This window comes from Anneissia japonica, unplaced genomic scaffold, assembly GCF_011630105.1.
Source record: "Anneissia japonica isolate Jap-2015-1 unplaced genomic scaffold, ASM1163010v1 scaffold1706_len32864_cov108, whole genome shotgun sequence".
NCBI classification, from domain to species: Eukaryota; Metazoa; Echinodermata; class Crinoidea; order Comatulida; family Comatulidae; genus Anneissia; species Anneissia japonica.
The window spans coordinates 24,403-31,991 of NW_022726607.1; the positions used below are offsets into that span (position 1 = coordinate 24,403).

General features: G+C 33.0%; 1 long non-coding RNA gene across 2 annotated transcripts in view; it reads right to left on the reverse strand.

Moving 5' to 3' along the window:
- LOC117113319 overlaps positions 1–3,909 on the reverse strand; it is a 9,018-nt gene extending 5,109 nt beyond the window's left edge. For both annotated transcript variants that reach the window (XR_004446187.1, XR_004446186.1), the window contains exons 1-3: positions 3,649–3,909; positions 2,427–2,570; positions 1,935–2,028 (exon numbers count right to left, since the gene is read on the reverse strand). This is a non-coding gene — a long non-coding RNA (uncharacterized LOC117113319). The remainder of the gene's footprint in view (positions 1–1,934; positions 2,029–2,426; positions 2,571–3,648) is intronic.
- Between the last annotated feature and the right edge of the window lie 3,680 nt (positions 3,910–7,589).

Consider the following 7,589-nt stretch of genomic DNA (forward strand, 5'->3'; position numbering starts at 1 on the left):
TATGTAACTGACATATTTATGTCTTTTTATATTTTGATTATATTTGACTTTGTACTTGAGTATGGTCTTTAATTGTACTTTTGATGTTTCCTTCTGTATTTTCTTGTTTGTGTTCCTTTGTACATTTGAACTACACTACTTGGGCTGCTACTGTACTTATGGGTTTTAATAAAGAATAAAGAGTTTATCATTGTTAAAAAAAAACCATTGACTAGGATAAAGATTTCCCATACGAATAGAATATACGAATGGTACTGGCTAAAAGACAACTTGATTTCTGGCTTCGATCAAGGTATCCATTCGTAGAAGTCTTATGAGGATAAGCCTATCCAGTAGTGACATTAAAGGGTCGGGACCAGGACATACCTTCGACTTTAGATTGACAAAGATTGAGATATCTTAAATAGACACAATGCATACACAGGCCTAGTTCTAGAGTCCAGTTAAAATATGTAATAATGTTTTTGTGAATTTTCTTTCCTTATAGTTAATCCATGTTAAGTCTGAAGTAAAAACAACATTTACTTATAAAAAATTGACACTGGATTAACTAAAGGAAAGAAAATTCACAAATAATTTACTGAATCCGGAATGAATTTATTCCCTATGATGTAATATTGTATTGGATGACATATAATCATATTTTTTACCTAAACATTAATATGCGTCAATATTTATTAATAGTAAAATAAATTAGATTTAACGTAAATATGGAAGAAGCATGAAGAAAGAAGAATAGGGAAAAAACTCAGAGCAGCTGAAATATTTACCAAAAATAAACAATCATTTTGACAATATTGCATCATGTTTTTGTGAAAATCTTTTAGGCTCTAATCTTCAGAAGTCAAGGTGTCGGCATCCTACATGTTTCATACATTTCTTTATATGAAAAAGGGTGTAAAGCTTTTAGTAATGCTATAAAGGCCAAAAAAAAAAAAAAAAAAAAAAATTAGATGATTCTGAAGAATAAAAAAAAAAAATTAGATATTCTGAAGAATATGAATTTTGCCTTGAATGATAGTAGTAGTGCATATGAACAGGCTGAGAATATGCTAGGAATTGCGTTTAACGATAAAAACGCACCCACGGCAACACCCCCTGGCAAGACCCCCTGGCAGTGTATGACAGTTGCTTTTGAGTTCGTAAAAGATATAATAATAATAATAATAATAATAAGATATAACGCCTAATAGCCTAATAATGTATAATGCGAGTGTGCGTATAATAGAATAGTTTTAAGAATATATGAAAAATGTTGCATATATACAAAAGAAACTGTGTGCGATGTTTTATTTAAGATAAAATTGTATAAATAATAATAAAAAATATAATAATAAGTAATATAAGCATTTCTTTCATATTGACATACAAGTAGAAATCATGATTCTTAAACTTGGAAATCCTTGAACCACTATGTGCTACAAAAGGATTAAGACATTTTCATATTATAAATAGCATCCTGAAGAAGTTTGTTGCATAACAGGCTTTGTGTTCAATAAATTATATTTTATAAGTTTTTTTGACTGATTTAGTTCAATCAAATTATTTTTCAATAGTAAACTAATATTTTATGTTACTTACGCTAGCTTTCGTCTTGTTGTCAACAAGACTTCATCAGCTGAATGAGTTCAGTTTATTATTCACGACTACTCAGGTGTCCTATATTGGAATAATTCACTTCAGGGAGATCATATAGTTCAAATTTGTTTTCATGTACTTTATTTCAGTTTCTGGTTTTACTGCTTTTTCTTTGTAAGTATTTCAAGCTTTCTAGTCCTTATTTTTGTTGAAAGTAAAGTGATCAATGAAACCTCTAAGCTTGTAAAATAACATACTAGCTAAGAATCCATTGTCTACCCTTTCAAATGACTATATACAGTAGTTGACTTTTTCAAATTTTTCATCTGTCCACTTAAAGACTAAATGACACTTACAGCCAGCCAACTGTTGCCCATTTGGATCATCACAGGACTGCAGCTCTTCCAATGCTGGTCGTATCTTTCATCATTGATGTTGAATAGCGAGCTTCTAATTAAAAAATAATTAAAATCAAAAAAGTGCGCAACGCCTTTGATCATTGATTTGGAATTTACACTATATAAATCATTAGCATTACAGTATATTATTATTATTATTATTATTTGTAAAGTCATAAAATACATACATAAAAATGATATACAAAAAACCAACAAAATGAAAATAAACATGACCCTGATTACAAGGAAAAGCCGAAAATATGTACTGTAATGATGATTGGGTTTTCAGTATTAGGCTATGTCTCAAGTACAAACAATGCTCTATCAGAGCCAAATGAGAGGACAATTTCTTCAGGATATTTAAATTTTTAATAGCATTAAATGCATTATGTTTGGCTCGTAAATTAACATAACATGAACACAAGAGTGAAGAACTTCAAGGTAACTTACACGCACTGCTTGCACGTTTTCCTGGCTTGTAATTTTGTTTCACAGATTTATCCCACATCTCAATTCTTTCAACCTCAGTTTGAGTAGGTTCACCATCAGGATCAAGGTCAAGAGTCAGGTGGGCCTTACTTTACTGCTTCTGAACTAGATAGATGCAAATATAGAGAAAAGTGTTTACTGTTTGTAGACCTACTGTGCAGTGTGCTAAATACATCTGTATCTCTGTTTTGCCAGTATAATATTTTTAGTATTTTAATATAAAAGAAAACTACTTTTTTTTTGCATGGTTTATCATCCATGAATAATAAAATATAAATTATGAACACACAATATATAAACAAACAATTAATGGAATGCAAGTTGCATGCAAAATACTCTTTTGATTGGAAACCGTGTGCAGTGTTGATCAATATGACTGCATTGCCTTTAATAATGAGTTTAGAATATTTGTCAATTCTGTTTTATTTTAGATATAAAGCACTTTTAATTCCCCCAGGTCCACATGCTTGAATGTGGACCTGGTGTTGTTTCTGGTGGAAAGAAACCAACTGTGCAGATAAACTGCTTTATTCAAGGACACAAGCGAAATGCACAGCGAGGGATTGAAACTCTAACTAAAACTAAGATTGGCCTAAAACAATTAATAAAATAAAATAAAAATACACACGCTTGCTAAGGTACCCTACAAACACCAAAATTTATCCTTTACCAATAATTGCATATTAGTTTTGAGTATTATGCCATAATTTATTCAACATAACAGTATTGTTTATATAGTTTTGTAGTAGAACAATTTCAGGCAATTTGTTACTTATAAGTGAAAGTTTTTTTAAAGATAAAGTTGACTTTGTCCTGATCATGGATTCAACCCAACACCCTCTGAATATATTTTGAATATTCTATCAATTTGTGGTATCCTCCTTTGCATTTTCCAATTTGGAGCATTTGTTTTTTCAAGGTATTGCATAATATCCAGCAAACAATAAAGAAGTTGATGACAGTTTGGTATGAAGGAATACCTTGCCAGTCAAGCCATAGGTGATAAGGTTTTGAAAAAAAGAACATTGTCTCCATCTGGATTCAAACCCTAGACCCTCTATGAACTATGTGGATGCTCTATAAAATTACCATTTAAAATGTACACCTGATCCCCTAGCCTACCCCACCCTCTCCCCAACTCCACCCCCAAAATCATAAAACGATAAAAAGATGCTCTATTTACTTCTTTACTGTTATTCAATGCTTCAACTGAATTCCTGACGCTATTATAGAGGGCGCTATTGAGATCAGACTCATCATTCATGCTGTCATATGTGGACTGAAAACTCTGCTCAACTTGCTGGCTTTTAATTGGTTCATTTGAAACCAGTGAGTCCCTGCTTCTACTCACTATAGATTCCACTGTACATTCACTTGCAAAAGAATTTCTCTGACTTTCGAAGAAAACTTCTGAAACTGATGGCAGTACATTTTGCTGGAAGGAATATAAAAGAAAAAATTGATTTTACGAATAATATAACAACATGTAAACAGTGGGAGGCTATACAGGGTCAAAAAAGGGTGATATTTCAAATACCAAATGTACAAGCCTTACATGAGGCGTCTTCTTGTCCTGAATATTTTGGCACCTTTTAAAAGAAATTTGGTTGAAAAATGGGACAGTGAGGGCCAACAAACAAAATTAAGGGGGGAGGGGGAAAAATGACACCATGTTTTTGAGGTCAAGAAACTGATTAGTGGTGTCAGAAAATGTAAATATAGTGGTTACATTTTATATTTTATGTTTTGTTTTTTTTGGGCGTTACGGTAGGAGTACAAGTTACGTATTGTACAAAAAAAATATGCACAGTTTTTCCTTTTTTTTTTTCAATCAATAATCATTTTAGCAATGTCTATTTTCATTCTTCTTGTACTTTTCAAATCATAAAACATTTTAATGAGCATTAATTGTAGTGCTACATGTATCTTAGTTTTGATGATGTCTAATGTGCGTACAGTAACAACAACCATAGACATGCTGTGTAGAGTACAATCATCTTGCAACACACAGAAGGTTCAATTTCAGGGGTATTTGCTTATCTACTGAACACCAAGGGTAACCCTCCCACCCAGTCTGTGCACTTATTTTCAATGGTGTCCTTCAGGTGGTGATTGGTTAGTCCAGCAAGAGACCAACCTCAGTATTTTCCAAACAAGCGCATTCTTTACCATGCACATTGGACAGGGTTTAAACAACTCTTCTGAGAGGCACATTTCAGTCCTCTAGCTGAAACGCAAGGAAAGCAGCAGAGCGGATTATACAAATACGGTACATAAACACTAACAATCAATTTGTCTCCATATTACTGCACACAGAGTGGCTATCATCACTACTTTAGCTGATACTCGCATCTACAAATCTATTGTACGAAAAAAATATGCACAGTTCATTTTTCTTTCCATCAATAATCATTGTAGCAATTTCTATTTACATTCTTGTTGTACTTTTCAAATCATAAAACATTTTAGTTTAAAAATATCTTAGTTTTGATGACGTCTAATGTGCGTACAGTATCAACAACCATTAGACATGCTGTATGTAGAGTACAATCATTTTGCAACACACAGAAGGTTTAGCTGATACTCGCATCTACAAATCTACACAAAATTCTACAAAATATTATTAAATCCAGGGATCTCAGCGAGCAAGTTGTGTAGTATTTGTTATTCATTATATAATAAAAATATATATAATTTTCTAATTGTTTCATTGAGTGGATATAGCCTGTAGAAAAGCAAATGCCCCTCAAATGAGTGTTATTGATAAACCTTCCATGTGTTGCAACAATAATGGTTACACAGTATAGCATGTCTATAGTAGTCAATATTGTAGGCCTTTATCAGTCATCCAAAGTAAGATACAAGCTTAATGCTTGTTGAAATGCTTTGTAAATTTAATATCTGGTGGAGGTCATTGCTAATGCTACAATAATTAATGACAGAAAAAAAATTACATAGTATGGTACCTATTTTTTTATCCTAGAGTGTGTATCTTAAAGCATAAAATTAAAAAATGACCACTATAATTAATTTTTAAGCTATTTCTGACACCACTAATCAATTCCTTGGCCTCAAAAACATATTATAGACACTATTATATTACCAAAATGTGACTTCAGATAAAAAATTTGAGAACTTTTTCACACCTCAATTTCGTTTTTTGGCCCGCACTGTCCCATTTTTAACCGATTTTCTTAAAAAAGATGTCAAAATTTTCAAGACAATAGGCCACTTCATTATAGACCTGTTCATTTGCTATGTGAAATATCACACTTTTATAGTCCACCACTAATGTAAGTACAGTATACATCTCGGTCATTATTTAAATAAATTTTAAATGTTGTTATTAAATTTGTATTTTATTTAAAGTCGGTACATTTCTCCTGATCAGTGGCATATCTAGAAGTCTTGAAATGGGGGAAGGGGGAGCTAGGTCCTAAAATAAGGTAATATGAGGTGATTTTTAACTACTTGAGCGTGATGTTTTTGCTTTGGACATGGTGTGTGCCCCTCCCTATTCTCCCTAGATATGCCACTGCATTAGAAATTGATGACTTTTAATAAGCAATAGCAATTTAAGTGCTCGATCGTTAAGTGAGGAGGTGCTAGCTCACAATAATTAGGAGACTTAGCTGATTCCTTAGTCAATAAAAATAAAATTATACAGAATGTATGTCATGGTTGTATGAAAACATGCCAAAAACTCCTATTAAGGGGACAATTTTGGTTTTTGGTTTGTGTCTCCTGAAGTGATACCAACATTAAGGGGACACCCCTATAAAGGGAACACTTTTTCTGGTCCCGAAGGTGTCCCCATAACAGGGGTTCTACTTTAATAAGTTTAATACCAAAAAATCTGGATAAATCCGCAAACTGGATATTAAGAGAGAAAATTATTATAGTTGCCATCGTCTGAATCTATTTTGACTGCAGTACATTTTGACTACAGTTCAACCACAGTACAGTATATTTCAACCACACATGAGAACCACAGCAAGTGCTATTTCTGTTGAATTACTAATTTTTATATAGACATATAGTAGTACAGATTACCAATATTGACACTACAATTTACAGTTTTGTTTAATTTTTTACACCATACAGAAATACATTAAGGTGGCACACACTGCACTGATAGTCATCGGCCAGCGTGAGGAGGGGCGTCAAATAAATGTTTTTTTAATCTTATCCTTCTCAAACTGCCACAGACAATCAGCAGTCAGAGAGCAGAAATAGATTCGTTGACAGACTGTCGCAATGTTTGCTTGATAATAGTTGTAATAGCATTTTCATTTAGCAGTGAAAGGTAAAACATTCTGAGAATGACGTGCGCTGCTGTTCTGGGTATTTATTATGGCTATTTTTGCCACAGTAAGATTTTTACTGAAGTACACAGTACATACATTCGTTTTAAGACATGCTTTTCTTAACTGGCATGCATTTTTTTTTATTATGTCAGTTACAGTGTGTAGTAAAGATACAGGTAAAGTCTGTCCTGAAGACCATCATCCTAGACGAAGTATAAAGAAAAAGCGTAGACTCCACAAACCAGCAGTCTATACCTCACAGCTGTTTCAGTAATACAAATTAAGTCAAGCGCCCCCAACGGTTGAACGGCGCATGTGGAGCTATAATTCTCAAACAGTTACACGCGAATCCACGTGTGACGTACGGAAGTTTAATCGGGCATATAGTGCCATTTAAAAACCAACCAGTGACCTACAAAAGGATAGAGATCCGAATGAATGAATGATGAATATTCATTAGTATATCTGTTAAATGAGAAAGCATGTTGTTTTTCAACTTTCGAGAGTGAACGGCATGCTGATTTTGGTTGTCAAAGTTGGGCCAAATATGACAAGTTTTCATTAAATATCTCTTTCATCGACAGTGTAGAAATGTAAGTTTAATTTGCTGTTCCATATTTTGGTTAAATGTATTTTTCATGGGAATCCTGGTGAACAGTTTGGTAATTTAGATACTAGTGATTGTTAAAACATCAACATTTTTAGGCCGTGCTGGCTGAATTGTCTAATATGGCCGATTCAAATTATACCATTTTAAGGCCTAGTTAGGCCTATATTACTATTAGTGTTGCTGCTCCACGCGTATATTGCACTCAAA